Source organism: Camelina sativa, chromosome 5 (assembly GCF_000633955.1).
Source record: "Camelina sativa cultivar DH55 chromosome 5, Cs, whole genome shotgun sequence".
NCBI lineage: Eukaryota > Viridiplantae > Streptophyta > Magnoliopsida > Brassicales > Brassicaceae > Camelina > Camelina sativa.
The window spans coordinates 25637778-25657040 of record NC_025689.1 but is presented as its reverse complement, the minus strand read 5'-3'; the positions used below and the strand labels follow the sequence as shown (position 1 = coordinate 25657040).

The window sequence follows — 19263 nt, the reverse complement described above, 5'->3', positions numbered from 1 at the left end:
AGGTAATTTGGTGCGACTCCACTCTAGCGCGCTGCGCCAGTTTGTCCACTCTACCATTCTGTGATCGAGTAACCAAGACTATAGAAAATGATAGGAACTCCTCCTTGTCTTCTTCAATAACGTCCAAGTAAGTCTTGAATGCAGGCCACTCAGAAGGCGAAGACACCATCTTCACCAAATCAGAACAATCCGTGAAAAAAAACTACATTTTCATGATCCGCTCCAATCATACATCGCATTGCCCAAATGAAAGCTTCCACTTCAGCATGGAGGGGAGATAAGCTCCGGCGAGAATTTGATGCACCCATAGTGGGAGGTTCCCCCTCAGGAGAAATGCAAAACCATCCTCGACCAATAAACTGATCTGTCCCTTTCCAAGATCCATCCACAAAACAACGGTAACTGGTTCCATGTGCACTGCTCACAGTGCTAGGAATGCCCGGAATACCCGTGATCGGCCGAGAGCTAGCTTGAGAAGAGGGTCCTAGAGGGTCCTCCTGTGCCGAAAACCAAAGTTTGGCTTCCTCCTCCACAATTTGTAAAATTGCTAAGGGGTTTGAATCCAAATTACTAAAAAATTTATCATTTCTAGCCTTCCAGATATACCAATGAATCCACAGGAAAGAATCCACTGAAGGATTCTATTTTAATCTCCAGTATAAATGATCCATATTTGCATAGATTGAATCTGAGGGGAAACAGCCTGAGGATGTCGGGAATGTGGATAAGGCCCACACCTGCCAAGCCGGGGGGCATAAGAAAAGGGCATGATTTATTGTTTCCTCCGTCACCCCACAACGAGCACACTCCAAATCGCAACTCATACCACGACGTCGTAAATTTGCTGTAGTAGCCACACAACCCGAAATAGCTTGCCACAAGAAGTGCCGAATTTTTGGTGGACACCGAAGTTGCCAAACGAATGCCTGTAAAGGAATAATATTGGGACCAGACACATACGAAACAGCCTCCGGTCTTTGACGCAGGACCTTATACGCAGATTTAACGGTGTACAAGCCAGATTGTGTCAAATGCCAACCCAGTCTATCCGGTGAGTTGGGTTTACCCAGAGGTAAAGCAGAAATAAGGCTAACATCCTCCGGCTCAAATGAGGCCGAAAGCAACGCCAGGTTTCAGGAGTGCAAACCCCTGTCAATGAAGGTTTCAACTCTGAGCGTAGGATCAACTAACGATCCCGAACGCAATGCTGGTCTCGAGGATTGGGCAGGAATCCAGGGATCAGACCATACTAAAATGGAATCGCCAGATCCTACCCGTTTAATGAGTCCTTTGTTTACCAGAGAGCGAGCAGACACCATACTCCGCCATCCATAAGACGGTGAGTAGGATTTGATTGGATCCAAAGGATCGGAGTGCCTGTAATATCGACCTTTAAAAACCTTTGCAAATAAAGAATCTGGAACTGTGATCAGTCTCCAGAGTTGCTTAGCCAGCAATGCGGTGTTGAAATCATCTGGACAACGAAAACCTAAGCCCCCCTCCATTTTATCAACGCATAACTTGTCCCAAGCTATCCAGTGTAGACCTCTTGTGTCCCCGGAAGAACTCCACCAGAAATTTGAGGTTGCACTGGTAAGTTTCCATGTAACCGTTTTCGGAAGTCGAAAACAAGACATGACGAAGGTGGGAACGGCGGTGGCGACCAATTTATTCATGACCTCCTTTCCCCCCTTAGATAGCAATCTAGCGGGCCAGCCACCCGCCCTTAATTGCAGTCGGTCTTGAACATAGGAGACAATTTTTGTTTTTGCCCCACCAAGACTTTCCGGAATGCCCAAATAGGAACTCATACCACCAAAAGTAGTTATACCGAGAACACCTTTTAGTTCCTCACGCAGTCCTGCATCCATTGTATGCCCAAATTGAACCGATGACTTCTGGAAGTTAATCCGTTGACCAGATACCCGTTCATACTGCTTTAAAATCCCTAAAACAACCTCACAATGCTCCTTTGTGGCCCGGCAAAAAAAAAACTATCATCGGCAAACAATAGATGTGAGATCGCGGGGCAAGCAGTCGACACCTTAATACCTGTAATGAGCTTCGACCATTCCGCCTTGCGGAGATTTGCAATGAGAACCTTGGTGCAAAGGATAAAAAGATAAGGCGACAAGGGATCCCCCTGTCGAAGCCCTCTGGAAGGGAGAATGGAGCCATGTGGTTGCCCATTTATTAGTACTCGGTACTGAACAGATGTCACACACCACATGATCCAAGATATCCATTTTTCACTGAAACCAAATTTCCACAACAAATGTTCAACAAAAGACATTTCTACCCGATCATACGCCTTTCTCATGTCCGTTTTAATGGCCATGAACTTGCCTTTGCATGAGGGATTGGTGCAGAGTCCATGCAACATCTCCTGAGCAATCAAAATGTTATCCGTAATCAAGTGATTCAAAGATCAAAGCTGGCAAAAAGGTGCGCAGCCGCTGACATAAATTTTTTGAAATAATCTTGTATCCAACATTACATAAACTAATGGGCCTCCATTCGGACATCCGGGTCGGTTTATCCACTTTAGGAATAAGACAAATATTTGTCATGTTTAGCCGTTTATCAAAAGAACCATCCTGAAAAAAGGAATCTACCATCAGCCTCAAATCTGCCTTAACCGTATCGCATGCGCGCTGATAAAACAGAGCCGTCATACCATCCGGTCCAGGAGCTTTCTCTGGATGCATCAAAAACAAGGCCTCTTTTATTTCCTGTTCAGTGACTGGGCGCGTCAATGCCTCATTAATTTCACCCGTGATAGATGTACTAACCTCATCCAGAGTTTCCTCAAAATCTGTAGGATCTGTGGATGTGAATAAGTCCTGAAAATAGGAGGCAGCAATGCCCTGAACCCGAGTCTCTTCCGTAACCCAGTGCCCCGCTTCGTCATGAAGACCAACAATGCGGTTCTTGGCTCTTCTTTGTTTCGTCTGGGCATGAAAATAACTAGTATTTTGATCCTCGAGACGCATCCACCTACTCCTACTTTCTGATACCAGTAAATCTCTTCATCCCGGTAAGCCTCTCGCAGTTTCCAAGACAGTTCCGAGATAACCTCAACCGATACAGAATCATCTGCCTGAGCATTTGCCAGACTTACCTTCAAATCCTCAATTGTTTCCCGCCCATATGGAACCAATGCTTTCCGCCATTGAGAAATTGCCTGACGACACTTAATGATCTTGTCCATTAAGTTCCCAGATGTCCCCACTGCCCCGGACTCCCAGCCTTCTGCGATAGCACCAGGTAGACCCTCTTTATCAAGCCATCGACGATCAAAGCGAAAGCTGCTCCTCCCTCGACGAACTTTGTCCTCAAGGGATGCCAGAACCGGTTTGTGATCCGAAGCTATCATAGGTAAATATTCCGTGAAGGAGTCACTGAATAGATCATGTAACTTATCATTTGCTAGAGCCCCATCCAGACGGCACCGAATGGGCTTCTTGTCCCGCCAACCGCGCCAAGACAAGCTATCCCCGACCGCAGGAAATTCTAGTAACCCGCAATGTCGAATCATTGTATTAATATTTGGATGGACTTCATAACCAAGCCCATACACGGTCCATACACTGTCCAAGACTTGAAGCCCATTGGTCAAGACAAGAAGGCCCATCGGCCATTAGGACTTAGTCTATGTCGGTTTAAGATATTGTGTTTCCTATTGTGACAAGTCCTAGACTTTACTATATATATGTAACCTCTATCAACTCTAAGGAATAAGAATAAGAGTTTCTAGACTTTGAATCCTCTTGTTTTACAACAATACTATATTAAATGTATTTATTGATGCTTAAGTTAAATATACCCGATTATTGAGTTTCTAAAGTTGGGTTCTCGTTTTTATGAACTTTATTAAAGTTATAATGATTATTGCGATTGTAATCATTTGTTACTCAAATTCGGCTGTGTCATTTAATCTAAGAGACCATACAGTCTCTAAAGATCTATTAAAATAAGTTTGGAGATTTTTATGGGATTAAAAAATTAATGCATAGAGTTGTTTTTGAAAAAATCGAAATGTATAGATGTTGTCAACCTATTTATGGCAATAAACGTATCAAATTAGATCGATTTAAATAGTTCCATTAATTGAGTTTCTACGAAATGTTATTTTAGGAAAATTGTTCGGAGATTAATGTTGTAAATAAAACAAATTAAATAAGAAAAACTTAAAGGGCATAAACCAAAATGTACTTCAAAAATATTAAGAGTTTATTATCAAAATAGGCACTCCAAGAAATCAATCTTCGGATTTAGGCATTGCACATCGGAAGGCATTAAAAAAGCCAATTGTATACTGTTCATGACCATATTAACCCTCTTCAGTTAGGCGGGAGTTTTAGATGACATCACCTGTATTAATCGTGGGTACTGTTCAGTTTTTGTTGTATATACAGAAGATGTTTGTAACAATTTTTTTGTCCATACGAAACTACATGTTTGTTTTATTCACAGTTATGTATTTAATTAGTAATATAGTGTGATGTTAAAAAAAAAATTAGTAAAAGTATTACTTGTTCAGAGAATTTTACCAAATAATATTATTAGAACCTTAAAGTGTATTTTCTTCTTGTTAACATGAATTTTTGATCCACTATAAGTCAATTACAAATCAATAACTCAATATATACACTGATTTTATGAAACTTTCAAGATGTCGATTTTATCAGAACAACTACTCATTTTTGAATTAGAGTCCAGATCCAGATGATTGGTCATAGTTAACGTAGAAGCTCTCCATTCTTCTTGATCTGTCCACGTACACCTTCTCATGTATGTTTTTTTAATGTATCTTCAGAAACTAGTGGAAACAAATGATAAGAGAACAAAACAGAGGAAAGAAGTAAACTTCCCCCCTAATGGTCGTACCTTTAGAGGATGATGAAGAGAGTTCAACATTTGTTTCACCTACATAGATTCAGATCAACGATATAGTAGGAGTAAAGAACTTTGGAAACTAGAACATCTTTATAATTCTTGTTATAACTAAGTTGACAACTATTACATGCAGCAGATGTTGGAGATATCTCAGTTCTTCTTGTTCAAACTATAACCTAAAGGCAAGAGGGATCAACGAACCCAAGGGAAACGAATTGGATACCGCGGTGGTGTTAAAACTATACCCTAAAGCCAAGATAGATTACTAAACCCAAGGGAACCAACTTAAAACTTCGGTGGTGTTCAAAACTATACCCTAAAACCAAGATAGATGACTAAACCCAAAGGAAACCAGTTTCATCTTGCAGTGGTAGTCAAAACTATACCCTAAATACAAGACCGATGAATGAGAACCCAAAGGAAAACCAATTAAACTCGCACTGATATACTTACCTTGAGATAAAGAGTCCAATTCCTCAAATGGTTATGGATCGAGCTTGGCACAGTCGCATAATTCTTCATAGACAAAACAAAAGGATATGTTAGCTTAGTACTCTACTCGAGATTCTTATAATGAAACAAGGAAGTACAATGTTCAAGCCGAATTAAATATAATAGCTCTAAGATCGCTACATAAAAACTAACACTAGCTAGAGCCTAGAGTCCGAAGGAACAAACATTATCTCTCCGAATTTTGATATGTACCAAAACTTTCGTGGGCTATGTATCAGACTCATCATCCTCATCTTCTACAACCTCAATCTTCAAAACCGAACCATATATTGAAAAGAAAACAAACGAATTTTATTAGAAAACACAAAGCATAAAGAAGATTTTAAGCAAACATCTCAAATCCAAGCAAAACGTGGTAAGGCTAAGAACAAATCACAAATCAATAAGAACAACATAATTACCCATTTAGCTAGCAATTCTAGCAAAACCCAGAAAATTTCAAGTTTCTTGAGAATATAAAAAAGGAGGTGAGAACGCAATATCAATAAGAAATCAACGGCAAAAAAACTTTTGGAAAAGACGAACCTTGCTAATAGTGGGGAAGTGGAAAGGATCTGAATCATCTAGAGCTTGCATCGATTTAGTACGATCAAAACATGCATTGGAAGTGGAAAGAATCTGAACCAATGTAGGGAAAATCAAAACATGCAAGTCTCTAAGACGAGATCTCCTTCGACATCACCGGACATCCCCTAGAGTTTTGATATCAGATCCTCCGCGCCTTCACCACCGGAGAACCATCATAAATTCCGTCCGATGATCGAGACAAAAAGGTTTAGAGAGGTTCACTCGGATTTCAAAGGGTGACAGAGGATTATGTTCTCTGGAATTTATCTTCCTAAACAGTAAATCCTTCGCAATGGCGATCTAAATTGATAGGAGCTAAAGCATGACGTCATTAACTAAAGGACAAAAATGTCTTTTAACGTGTGAGGAGTTCCTAAATCTGAACATCAGTGCCTATAGTGCCTAATTCCGAAGTTTAGTTTGTTGTCGGTGCTCTTTTCTTAAATAACTCAAATATTAATATAGATTTAATTTTTTCATTCCACTAGGTCTAGGTATACTGATTAATATAGCCCTTGATTTATTCGGCTATTTCATAATTTAACTACATTGATGTGCTATTCAACTGCGTATCTAACATACCAGTCGAACACATAATCTTTACCATTAACATATGAAAACACATGATTACAATTTTGGGAGAAAAGAAAAACTTGTAGATTATATATAAACCAATATGCTTAATAGTATCCCACTTCGAACTAATAATATAAAACAAATTAAAATAATATCCAACAAGATTCGTAAATAGAAATCATAGATTCAAGATCACAAGAATTAAGCTAGAGTTTTATGGTATACATAGTCACACCGTCTCTTATTTCCAAGCAACGATTCCATGACATACCCCTCCCGATCCGTCGTGAATTTCACCGGAATAGTTGGACAAGCCGCAAACAAATAACCGTTTAAATACGTAGCATCTGTATTCATACCAAGTATAACCTCAACCTGAGAATCCCAAATCACGTCGCCACTAGCTCCCAGCATAACCACCTCCTCGAAAACAACTTCTGTTTTGTCTCCGGTGACGAAATAACCGGACAAGGGAGATGATGATTTGGAGATAACTTGGCCGTGTCGGAGTAAACGCAAATTGAGTGTATGTATAGAGACTTTACAGCCGGTGACTGGACTCTTAGCAACGAAACCGATCCTCCAATCAGCGGCTGAAACGTTCGCGTTTGCGTTTGCGCTTGAGACGGAAACTGAATTGGCAAAAATTTCTACGTAACAACTGTGTCTGCCAATTTTATTCAACCCTAGAATCACGAGATAAGAAACAAATTTCAGTAACAATCTCTTTGAAGATTTCGATCAAAGTAAGCAAGAAAGGAAGAAATGAAATCTCTTGAGCAACAAGCTAGGTTTTGCTCAAGAACAAAGAAGAATTTAGGGTTTTGTATTAATGATTCGATGATCTTACAATGAGAGGATTGCCCTCTATTTATAGGTATTCCAAGATCTACTCAATATACTCAAATATATCGAATATATCGAATATATTGACTTTCCTAACTACAGGCGAATTAATAAGGAAAGTCTTTCCTTTCTTGCTAGGTCTGCCGCAGGGCGAGCTGAAGTGCCAATTCGCCATCTCGTCCATGGGCTTCTTAACGTTGTTGGGCTTTCAGGGATGAAGTCCATTCCTAGGTCGAATTCCTGGTTTAGATAGCCGGTTCTTTAATGGGTCGTGATCGATATGTCGGGGATGCCAATTCTCGCACCAACAATTAGTCCCCCCGCAGTTCGGTACATTCAGAAATTAATTCGAATGACCGGACTTTAAAAGAGAATATTCGATTTGATCCGTAAAGAGATCCGAATCTAAACGCTCCGGAATCGTCGCGCCGCTTCGCCCTCCTCTAATCGGGTGACACGTGTCCGATACGTCGCATCTGTCAATTCGGAAGCTGAAGCGTCACGTAAGTTACGGTAGGCAATTATGACCCCTCGTAGGGTTGCCACCCACTCCCGTCTATAAATACTTAGTATCCGCCGAGTGTTTTTACTTTTCGCCGCTTCGTCAAAAAAGGTAATCACTTCGTTCTCTCTCTCTTTGCCTTTAATTACTTTGTTATTCGCCAACTTTCCTACACTCTTCGGCGATCTGCGTTGTTATTCACCTCGGCCATGGTGTCCTCATCGGCTACCACAAGTGAACCGTTGATCCGCAAGTGCTCCAGTAGGGAACCTCCGAACGTTGTCAGATCGGTCCGAGGCGATATGCCGAATAGACCAGAAGAAGCCGAATGCTCCTCAAGGCGCAGATCAAACGAGATCCCAATCCCTTCTCTGATTGACGAAGATGATCGCGAAGATCACGGAAACGCTATGCCAATTTCCGATCTCCCACCTGACAACCTGGGCGGTGAAATGGTCCGACTTGCGCCTGATAACGTCATGATCAATGACCTCTCACCTCTTCGAGACCACCGAGGTGACATCGGAGGCGAGGAGACGACCAGTACTACTAAATCGGTTGGCGACCTGTTGAATTCTTGTGGCCTGTCCAATTCCGGTGTTCACATTATTATTCCCGGAGAGCACCAACGTCCGTGGAGTCCGCCTCTCGGGTACATTTGCTTGTACGAGGGATTTTTTTCTCAATGCCGGTTATTCTTCCCTCTTCCTAATTTGCTCACCCAATACGCCCATCGCTGCAAGATTCCGATATGTCAACTCACCCCAGGAAGTATCTGCAACTACGTCGCCGCCCTCACACGCGCGGCCGAAGCTGAGGTGTTTCTCAAGGTCGAATGCTTCGAGCAGTTGACAAACTTCAAAAACAGCCAAGGTAGCAAATTATGGATGGTTAATGCTAAGCCAGCTCATAACTTCCTTCCGGGGGAAAAAGTCAGTAACTTCAAGAAGCTGAGAGCTTGCTACTTCTTTGTCCGAGTTGACGGCCGCTCTTTTGAAAACCCAAAATGCGGTCGCCGAAGAGTATGGAACGATTCGCCGGGTATCATCTCGTTCCTTATTCTGTTAAATCGGACAATATCGTGCTGACCTGATTTTGTATTTTCATATGTTTTGCAGATCGCCCCTATTCAACTCGGAGGTTATCTTCCAGCTTCGAACGCATCAAGAACGCTCTCCTCGGTGTAGCAGATCGCAGCTGGACTCAAATCTCACGACGCCGCGTGGAAGCAGCTATGGGTAAAGCAAGAACACAGTTCGCCAGTTTTGCAAGCTCACTGGGTCAAACTTCCGAGGTCCCGCCAACCACAATTGTCGCTGCCGAGATGCTTCAATCCATGGATCGCAACGAAGAACCGACTGTCAACCCCGAGCCAGAGCAGACGGAGGATGAATTCATCGACATTGATGACGAGGGCGAGCTCCCGGCTGCCGACGAAGAAGATGAAAACGTGGCTCCCAACGACTCATCTCTTCCTCCGCCGACTGAGCAAGTCGTCTCAGTGCAGGATGCCTCTGAACCAGATAACGGTTCAAAGAAGAAGAAGTCCAAGAAGGACAAAACAAAGAGAAGGGCAAAGGAAAAGCCTCTGCCCAAGGAACAGGTCGGAAACGCTCTGCGGAAGAAGCCGGCTTTGAATCCTACGACCGCTTCCGAGTTCATCGCACTGCTGGTCGAACTGACCAATTTTGCTACGACTATTTTGGCGAAACACCTCTTGTGTGCAACAAAGAAGCCGCTGCGGAGTTGTGCAGGCAACTTACGGTATCATCGGTCATGCTACCGCCGGTCGATAAGCTCGAATTCAGGGATCAGTACGTTCTGGCCGCCCAATCTGCCCTTCAGGTTCGAATCTCATCGCCTCCTTTATTATTATTTTTTGAACTGCAAAACTTGATTCTCATTCTATCTTGTCTTGGAGTGCAGACCGCCGCCTATATGTCATCGCTTACTCTTATGTACGATAGGCGTGTCAAATCGATGGCCTCGGCAGAGGCCGAATTCGAGAAGATAAAGGAGTGTTTGGAGAACCTCCGAGAAGCAGATAGGACGAAGAACGAGAGGATCAAGGAATTGAAAGGTCTTCTTGCGAGCAAAGAACAGGATTGCAAGAACCTGGAAAACAGGGTCGCCGAGCTGGAATCACAGGAACAAATTCTGGGGGAAGAGAAAACCGAGCTAAAAAGGCAGTTCGACGATCTTGGGGCGAAATTCGAGTCAGAGATGAGACGACTTCGCTTAGATCGCCAAGCCAAGGTCGAGGGTACCACGAAGAAAGCGCAGCGCCGTCTTGACAAGGTAAAGGTCTATCTGCGTGACCAGGAGATGGCCCGTCCGAAAGAAGATGTTCTCAACCAAGCGAACGGATTCGGGCAGGTCATGGACTACCTTCTGAAGAATGGTGCATCCATCCCGGACAATCTTGTTGCCGAAATCAAGGAAAAGCGGGAGGTCGCCCAGACTGAAGTGGAAGCGCTAGATCTAGTAGAGTTCGAGGAAGGCGATCTCGACATGTCTCCAAACCAGCTCGGCTTCGGACTACTTCAATCCGGGGATGCGGCTCCAGACTCCGTTCCCCATCCGCACGACTCTAATGTCGGACTCTTCCAGGCCGGTCTGCCCGAAAACGTCGCCTAGGAGCATTTCCTGTTTTCCCCTTTTTTTTATATTGTCTTGTTTAAGACCTTGTGACATTTTTGCCCACTCTGCGGCCGACTTCTACTTTTTGGAAATTTCCCTTTGGTGCTCTGCATGGAATATTGCCGTTTTTTTAAAAAAAAAAAAAAAAAAATCCTCCAGTGAAAAATGGTAATTTGCCAATATCGAAATTAGAAATGTTTCGTCCAGAATTAGTATAAATATGATCGCTTCATGTTTGATTTTACCGTAATTCCGACGAGACAAACCAAAAATGCTGAGCTCTGTTGGCAGTACTGCGTCCTTGGTCGATGTTAAGAGCGACGTCCCGACGCTCTCAAACTCGGAAGCCATTGAGCGAGGGATGCCGTTTTATCCGCATATCCGAGCTCCCTGGATGTTAATGTTTCGTGTTAGTCCGGAGAAGAGGCTGGAACTAGAGACCTTTTTCTCCCGTATCGAAGAACGCCATTCCGAGTACCGCGAGCGATTAGCTGCAACAGAGCAATCGCGAGACGAACTGCTTTTCAAACTTAAGCGCCTTGAATCTCACCCAAGGTTCTGGATCGAGAATGGTCTGGACAGGGTGGCGGACATGCCGCAGTGCTTGATCGATTACTGCAATGAGTGCTACCGGTCAGAGAACTCGACTCCCGACGAACCAAGTTTTTCTTTGAGTGGTGAATTCATGCCTTCCAAGGTGAGGACGTTTTACGTGAGTAATCGCGCCAACAATATTGAGGCTGCCGCTGCTCATGCCTTCGTTCACCAGGTAATAAACCCTAGCTTTGTCCGTGCGATGTTATTATAGCAACTATTTATTGACCGATGACCTTGTGCGTAGATCGAATCCGTGCATCGCGAACAATGCCACAAGCTGTATTACCAACGCATGAAGAAGAACGAAATCGATGATCGTCTGGCGGCACTAGATGCCGAGATCAGCTCCTTAAGGGCGAAAAGAGGAAAAGCCGTTGCTCGTATGGACGAGGCCGAGCAGAAGATCAGGGCATTGGAGTCGCATCCTGCTTATTGGGAGAAAACGGGACTTCAACTCCTATGGCCCATGCAAAAGCGTCTTAAAGCTGATACTAGGAAGATCGCCGCCGGACTCGACCTTGACGGATGACATACTTTGGCGATCTGAGCCTTTATACGTAGTTTCTTAATTTCTTGTCGAATTTATCCTGTTCAGATAATTCAGCCTTGCAATAAAGCTTTTTTTTTTTTTTTTTAATTGGAAATTCGAACGAGGCGAGACGTCTCTCGGCCTACACTGAATAACCCTTTGTGGGGGTAGTTTACCCCAAACGTAAATGTATTTTGTGAACGAGGGGCGAGGTATGATGCCTCGGCTTACTCTCTGTGCCCCATTTCGGAAAACGGAAAAGCGAAATTTATAACTCTGGGTTCAGCTTACATTCGTCCGATCTGGGACTTACGAAACAATTCAAAAGAATTCTCTGAGTTCGGTTTTATCTCTCGTCAAGGAGTTTATCGAGACAATTCTGAAAGAATTCTCTGGGCCCAATGTATCTCGCATTGGAGACTTAGAATCGAAACAATTCCAACGGAATTCTCTGGGTCCAATTTATCTCCCGCTGGAGAGTAGGTCGAGCACCTGGCCGAGGTGTCGAGTAGTTCGGTTCCGAACTGGGTAGACGTAGTAGTCTTTTTTTTATTTTATTTTATTTTATTTTATTTTATTTTATTTTTTTTCGGTCATTCCCGAGGCGTAACCGCTGCATTAAATACAGACGCGGTTTCACAATGTAAATTAATTGGTGGAAGAGTCTCGGGACGCAGCGCGCATCTTCCCACGATCTGATTGGTGCAAGATTTTCGGGACGCAGCATTTATCTCCCCCTTTCCCCCCTATAAATAGGGGAAGAGAAGGCTTGCTGAGCATCTCTCATCCAAACTTCAGAAAGATCAGCTGCAAAGTATGCCTACCACGACACGATCTGCATGGTTAAGGCGAGCTCGGGAGCTGACTGCTGCCGAGGTCAGCGGATTCGACCCGGAAGCTTCGAATATCGCCCTTACCATAGAAGAGGCTATTTCGCCTCCATCCCACGAACTCGCCGTGGATAATGAGGAGGATCCTTCGCAAAGAGAGATTCGCATCTACCGAGCTCGTTGTCAGCGGATGAGTTCGTATATCAAAGCGTTTCGTCTGAAACGCGATCTCGTCTGCCAGCTCTGCCGTTTGGAAGGAACCATCGTGGTTCTCGACGAGCTCATTGCCGGAGGCTTCTACCTGGCGAGCTGGCGCATGACCCGGCTACTCACCGATCGTGATCGATGTGAGGGGGAGGTCGTCCGGACCTTGTTGCCCGACCTGCCTGGGAGCGATTACGAGCCGCTGGGCGAATCGGAGAATCTGGATGTTGCGGAAATTCTGATCTACAGGGGCCGAATAGAGAGGTTACGCCAGTACATCCTCCACTTGGAGGCCACGGATCGTTATTTTCGGGAGAGTCACACCGTGGAGGGTCCATGCGCGTTCCTGGAGGAAATGGCGGACAGGGGGGTGGAAATGCCAGCAGGTCGGCTAGAAGGGCTGAGGCGGGAATGTCAACACTGGCGAGCATATCTGGAAGGTGTAGCTGTCGAGGAGCCGTTGGAGTCTGACCTTTCGAGCTCTGCGCCTGTGAATCGCCGAGGAGGTTGAGATCACAGGAGGGAGGTCATACTTCGCATCTGCTTCCCGAGGCTGGAGACCTACCGCAGCATTAGATCGTCACCTTGTTATCGCTTGTAGTTCCCCTTTTTTTTTGTTTTTGTTTTTATGCTTCATCTTTCTTAGGCGATATGCCGATGTCGAACACTCTTTGTATGTGGCGAGATGGCAGAAATGAAATGAAATAACAAGTTCTTTTAGGAAAAAAAAAAAGGAATCTTATTATTTTTTCTAGCTGTGCCCTCAAAATCTCGTGAAAGAAACCGAGGGCTGCCTACGTACCCGAGATCCGGGATCAAGCCAGTCGTAGTTCGTAGTGTGCATACTCTCACAACCGAATTTTTAAGAAAATGGTCTAGTAATAGTAACGTTTGAGGTGAGCCGCATTCCAAGAATTTTTGATTTGCTTGCCTTCCATGGTCAGGAGCTCGTACACTCCTGGGCGAATTACTTTGGAGATGAGATACGGCCCTTCCCAGCGAGCGCCGAGCTTGCCAGCGTTGACCTCCTTTGTATTCTCGTACACCTCACGTAATACCAGGTCGCCCTCGTTAAACCTGCGCTGGCGAACGACTTTGTTATAGTATTTGGATGCGGCATTTTGGTAATTCTGGATACGGACGAGAGCTTGATCGCGCAGCTCTTCGGCGAAGTCAATGTTATCTAGCATCATGTTGTCGTTGAGCTCGGAATCGTTGACTAGCATGGCGCGGCGCAATGTAGGCACTCCAGCCTCGGCTGGAGCCAGAGCTTCGATGCTGTATGCTAACGCAAATGGGAATAGCCCCATGGCTCTGCGAGGGGTAGTCCGGTAGGACCAAAGCACGCCGTCGAGTTGATCTGCCCACGCCCCTTTCTTGAGTCCGAGACGCTTTTGCAGCCCGTCTATGATGGTTTTGTTGGTCGCCTCGGCTTGGCCGTTTCCCTGAGGATATCGAGGGGTCGAAGTGCTCAAGCATATTCCCCATTTACCTAAGAAGCGTCTGGTGATCATTGAGGTGAACTGTGTCCCGTTGTCGGTGACGATTTCGTAAGGGAGCCCATGGCGACAGATAATGTTTTTCCAGATGAAGTTGGTGACGTCCAGCGATTGTATCTTGTTGAATGATTCTGCTTCCACCCACTTGGTGAAATAATCGGTCAGGACCAAGAGGAACTTCTTTGACCTCGATGGAGGTAATGGGCCGACGAGATCCATCGCCCAACGCATAAAGGGGTACGGTGCAGTAACGGTGTTTAGCAGCTTGGGGGGTACATGTTTCATCTGTCCGTGGCGTTGGCAAGGCTCGCATTTCGCCGAAAATGCCTCGCAATCGGCGACCATGGTTGGCCAGTAGTGACCATCCTTGCAAGTGCACGCCCCCGGAGTGGTTTCCGCCATCGCCTTTGTGGACCTCCATCATTATTCGTTCTGCTTCCTCCCGATCGACGCAAGTGAGAAGGACTCCGGACGAACTGCATCGGAATAGGATGTCCCCCATCATGGCGTAGTGTGCGCATCGAGCCTTCAGACGGCGAGCTTGCCAGCAATCCTCTGGGACCTTGCCATCCTCGATGTATTTCTTTATTTCGAGCTGCCAATCGTCTGGTGGTGGTATCATTTCCACGGGCTCCTGGATGGGTGGATCAACTTCCATTGGGTCCGCGGTGTTACTGATGGCGTATGCCATTTCGGAGTGGTCGATGCTGGGAGCCTCGATACATTCGATCGGGATCGTCCGACGTAGACTTGGGTCGGAACAATTTGCCAGGGTGGCGAGAGCGTCTGCTGAAGCGTTTTCGCTCCTCGGGACTTTGATTAACTCGAACGAGGCGAACTGTGTGGAGAGGGTCCGGAGTAACTGGCGATATGCCTCCATGCGCCCGTTTTTAGCACCGTACTCCCCACTAAACTGGCTAACCACTAGCTGGGAGTCGGAGAACACTCGGATGCTAGTTACTCCCAAACCTTGAGCTAGTCGCAGTCCAGCGAGGGCGGCTTCGTATTCAGACTCGTTGTTCGATGCCTTGAAGCCGAGTTTTATAGCTTGCTCGAGGACTTCGCCCGTTGGAGATCGGAGTATAATCCCGATGCTAGATCCTTTGTTGGAAGAGGAGCCGTCGGTAAACAAAGTCCAGTGTTCTTCCTTTGGTATGATCTCTTCGAGGTCCGGGGATAGCTCGGTGATAAAGTCTGCTAGGACTTGTGACTTTAAGCTCAGGCGAGAACGATATTCGATTATCGTACTCGCTTAGCTCGATTGCCCACTTCACAATTCGCCCGGACTGAAGGGGGCTGTGAAGGATCGTTCGGAGCGGCTAGTCGGTTAACACGACAATGGAGTGCGACTGGAAGTAAGGTCGTAGCTTCCGAGCGGCGACGATCAAGGCGAGAGCGAGTTTTTCCAAGGTTGGGTAGCGTGTCTCCGCGTCGTTGAGAGCCTTGCTTGTGTAAAATATTGGTCGCTGATCACCGCGGTCGTCTCGGACTAGCACTCCGCTTACCGCCGAGCTGGAGACGGAGACGTAGAGGTATAGTGTTTCTCCCTCCTCAGGCTTTACGAGCACCGGCTGATTGGTCAGGTACTGCTTTAGCTGTCCGAAGGCAGCTTCGCAGGCGTCATCCCAGTGAAAGTCTTTGTTGCCCCGAAGGAGTTGATAAAATGGGAGACATTTGTCTGTCGATCGGGCGATGAAACGGTTCAGCGCGGCAACTCGGCCCGTTAAGCGTTGTACCTCTCGTTTGTTGGTTGGTGATGGGAGTCCCAGGACCGCTTTGATCTGTTTCGGGTTCGCCTCGATTCCGCGTTCTGTGACGATATATCCCAAGAATTCCCCCGAGGTAACCCCGAAAGTGCACTTGGTGGGATTTAGCATCATCTGGAATCGGTCTAGGATGTCGAAGCAGTCGGCGAGGTGCTGAACGTGTTGGTCTGCTATAAGGGATTTGACCAGCAGGTCGTCAATGTAGAATTCCATCGTTTTCCCTAACAGGTCGGCGAACATCGTGTTGACCAGGCGTTAGTAGGTCGCCCCTGCGTTTTTCAGACCGAATGGCATCACCTTGTAGCAGTAGGTTCCTCTATCCGTGATGAACGCGGTTTTCTCGCGATCGGCTGGGTTCATTGCGATCTGGTTATAACTGGAGAACGCGTCCATGAACGAGAGGAGTTGGTTGCCTGCCGTGGCCTCCACGAGTCGGTCGATATGAGGTAACGGGAAGCAGTCCTTGGGACATGCCTTATTGAGGTCGGTGAAGTCAACGCATACTCGCCATTTGCCGTTCTTTTTCTTGACCACCACCGGATTGGCCAGCCAGTCGGGGTATTGTACTTCCATTATCTGATCGGCCTTCAAAAGTCGCTCGACTTCGTCCTGCACTACTTTTGCTCGATCGGCACCGAGACGTCGTCGTTTCTGCCGAACTGGTTTGAAGGCGGGATCGATATTCAGTTTATGGCATGTGACCGACGGATCGATGCCTACCATATCTTTAGTGGACCAGGCGAACGTTGAGGATCGCGATTTCAGAAATGCCACCAGCTCGGTCTCGAATTTTTTGTCGAGCTCAGCCCTGATTCCGACAGTCCGGGAGGGGTCTACTTCGTCGATGTTGACTTGTACGATCCGGCATCCTGTGGCCTTCAGCCGATCTCGCTCTGGTTTGTGAGGATCCACTGTGTGATCCTCGCCCTGTAATTGCTATGCGTCGTCCTTCCGTCTTTGCTTTTCCTCGAGGACGGAGCAGTTCCTAGCCATCTTCTGATCGCCATACAATGTATAAATTCCCGCAGCCGTTGGGAATTTCAGGCAAAGATGGTAGGTGGAAGGAACTGCCTGCATAGAGTAGATCCAAGGTGAACCCAAGATGGCGTTGTAGATTGGTGGGGCGTCTATGACCACGAACTTGGTTTTACGCGCTACGCCACCGGCTTGGACTTGTAGTTTCATGTCGCCCATTGATGTTTTGGCGACGCCGTCGTACCCGGTCAGCGTTCTCCCCCCTGGTTTGATTTGTTCTGGCGTGACGCCCATTTTTTCCAGTGTTTGCGAGAACAGGACGTTAACCGTGCTACCGGTATCCACTAAGACGCGTTCTACGTCAAATTCGCCCATTCTGACTTCCACCACTAGGGGGTCGTTATGAGGATGGTGGATCCCCTTGGCGTCCTCTGCGGTGAACGCGATGGGGTCTGAGCTTAGCGCTTCATCTTCGGAAATCGCCTGGACGTTAAAGACCTGACGTGCTCACTTTTTCAGGGCTCGTACAGAGTCCGGGCATTCGTCGGTCTGGCCGATGATCATAGATATACGACCCCGAGGTGCTGTTTGATCGCTCTGCTGTCCTTTTTGACGCTTGGCCGGTGTTTGGGGAACTTCCACTGTCCCTGGCAACGGCGCCTGCTGCTCGGTGGGGGGTGGCTGTTGCGGAGTATCTGGCGCGTTATTGGATTGATTGGCGCCCTTCTGGCCTCGGCCCGGGTTAGATCACCCGAACCTTCCTCCTCGACCTCTGCCACCGCGGCCGCCGCGAGAAGCTTTTGGCTGATAGACAGCTTTGATTTCACCGGACAGGTACTTCTCGTATAAATAATTGGACAGGTGCTTACACTCGGCTGTTGAATGGCCGCCGAACATATGAAAATCGCAGTACAGCTCCTCTTGTGCATCGGGAGAAGTGGTGTTATGTCCTTCGTCCTCGGATATCGCGTTGACTACTCCGCGCTTGGGATCCCTCTGGTCGTGATGCTTCCGAGGTTCCTGATAGGTTTCCCGATTTTTTTCTTTGGCCACGGCCGGGCGAGGAGGAGGGAGCTTGTTAGCTCGCTTCTCTTCGTCTTCCTTCACATAAGCGACGCGAGATCCTCGGTGAAGGGCTTCGTCCAGGTCAGTGGCTTCCCTGATATTGAGATCTACGTGCAGTCGGGATCCGGGAATGAGTCCTTTCCTGAAAGCAGCGATTGCGACGTCCTCAGCGACCGTTATGGTGGCGTATTTTTCCTTGAATCGGGTGAGGTACCTTCGCAGGGGTTCGTCAGGCTCTTGGACTATTTCCCATAGTTCGGCGCTGGAAGCGTTGCATTCTATGAACACCCGATAATTTCGCAGGAAGGCTGTCGACAGTTGTTCGAAACAGTCGATAGTGCCCGGAGGGATATGGGAAAACCATATTAGAGCGTTCCCGATCAAACTGTCGACGAACAGTTGGCATTGGCCGGCGTCCTTCTGCTCCTCGGTGAACCTAGCTTTTGCGATGGTAGCCATGAACGAGGTCAAGTGCTGCATTGGATCCTTCGTTCCATCGTAAGTTGGAACCCTTATCTTTACGTTTGGGACGTATGTTCCCAAGATGCGCTGAGTGAATGGAGATCGCTGCGTTGCCTCGAACATTCTGTCGATCTCAGGTGCTGAGCTCACAGCTCGGTGGAGGAGGGACCCCATAGCTTTGATCCTGAGGTCCATTTCCTCCAGCTCGGGGCAGGAGGGTGTGGCCGGATTTCTCTGAGAGGATTGCCCCAGCTGAGGCTGCGTCCCTGATGCCAGTACGGATGGCACGTGCTAGTTCGGGAATCGGAAAGTCGAAGACGGCGGGTCGCTGAACAGGCGGCGGTTTAGAGGATCGTTCCTCCGAACCTCATGTGGTGGTGCCTCGTTCTGTTGACGTGGCGGGGGTGCGCTGTGTCCCATCGCGTCCAGCCGTTGATTTGTTGCGGAGATAGCCTGGAAGAGGTCCCTGGATACCGTTCCGAACACGTGACGGAGGTCGTCCATTGTGACGAACTGGGATGGTTGGGCGACTCGCGCAGGCGATCTCTGTCCATCGACAGTTCCATTGACTGGTGGCGCCTCGTCGGCCTCTTGATCCCCCTGGCGGGGTATCTCAACTTCCTCCACCCCGTCGGCAAGTGNTGGGACGTATGTTCCCAAGATGCGCTGAGTGAATGGAGATCGCTGCGTTGCCTCGAACATTCTGTCGATCTCAGGTGCTGAGCTCACAGCTCGGTGGAGGAGGGACCCCATAGCTTTGATCCTGAGGTCCATTTCCTCCAGCTCGGGGCAG

General features: G+C 47.0%; 1 pseudogene; it reads right to left on the bottom strand.

Annotated features, from left to right (window-relative positions):
- LOC104789581 overlaps window positions 6757-19263 on the bottom strand; it is a 15632-nt pseudogene continuing 3125 nt past the window's right edge.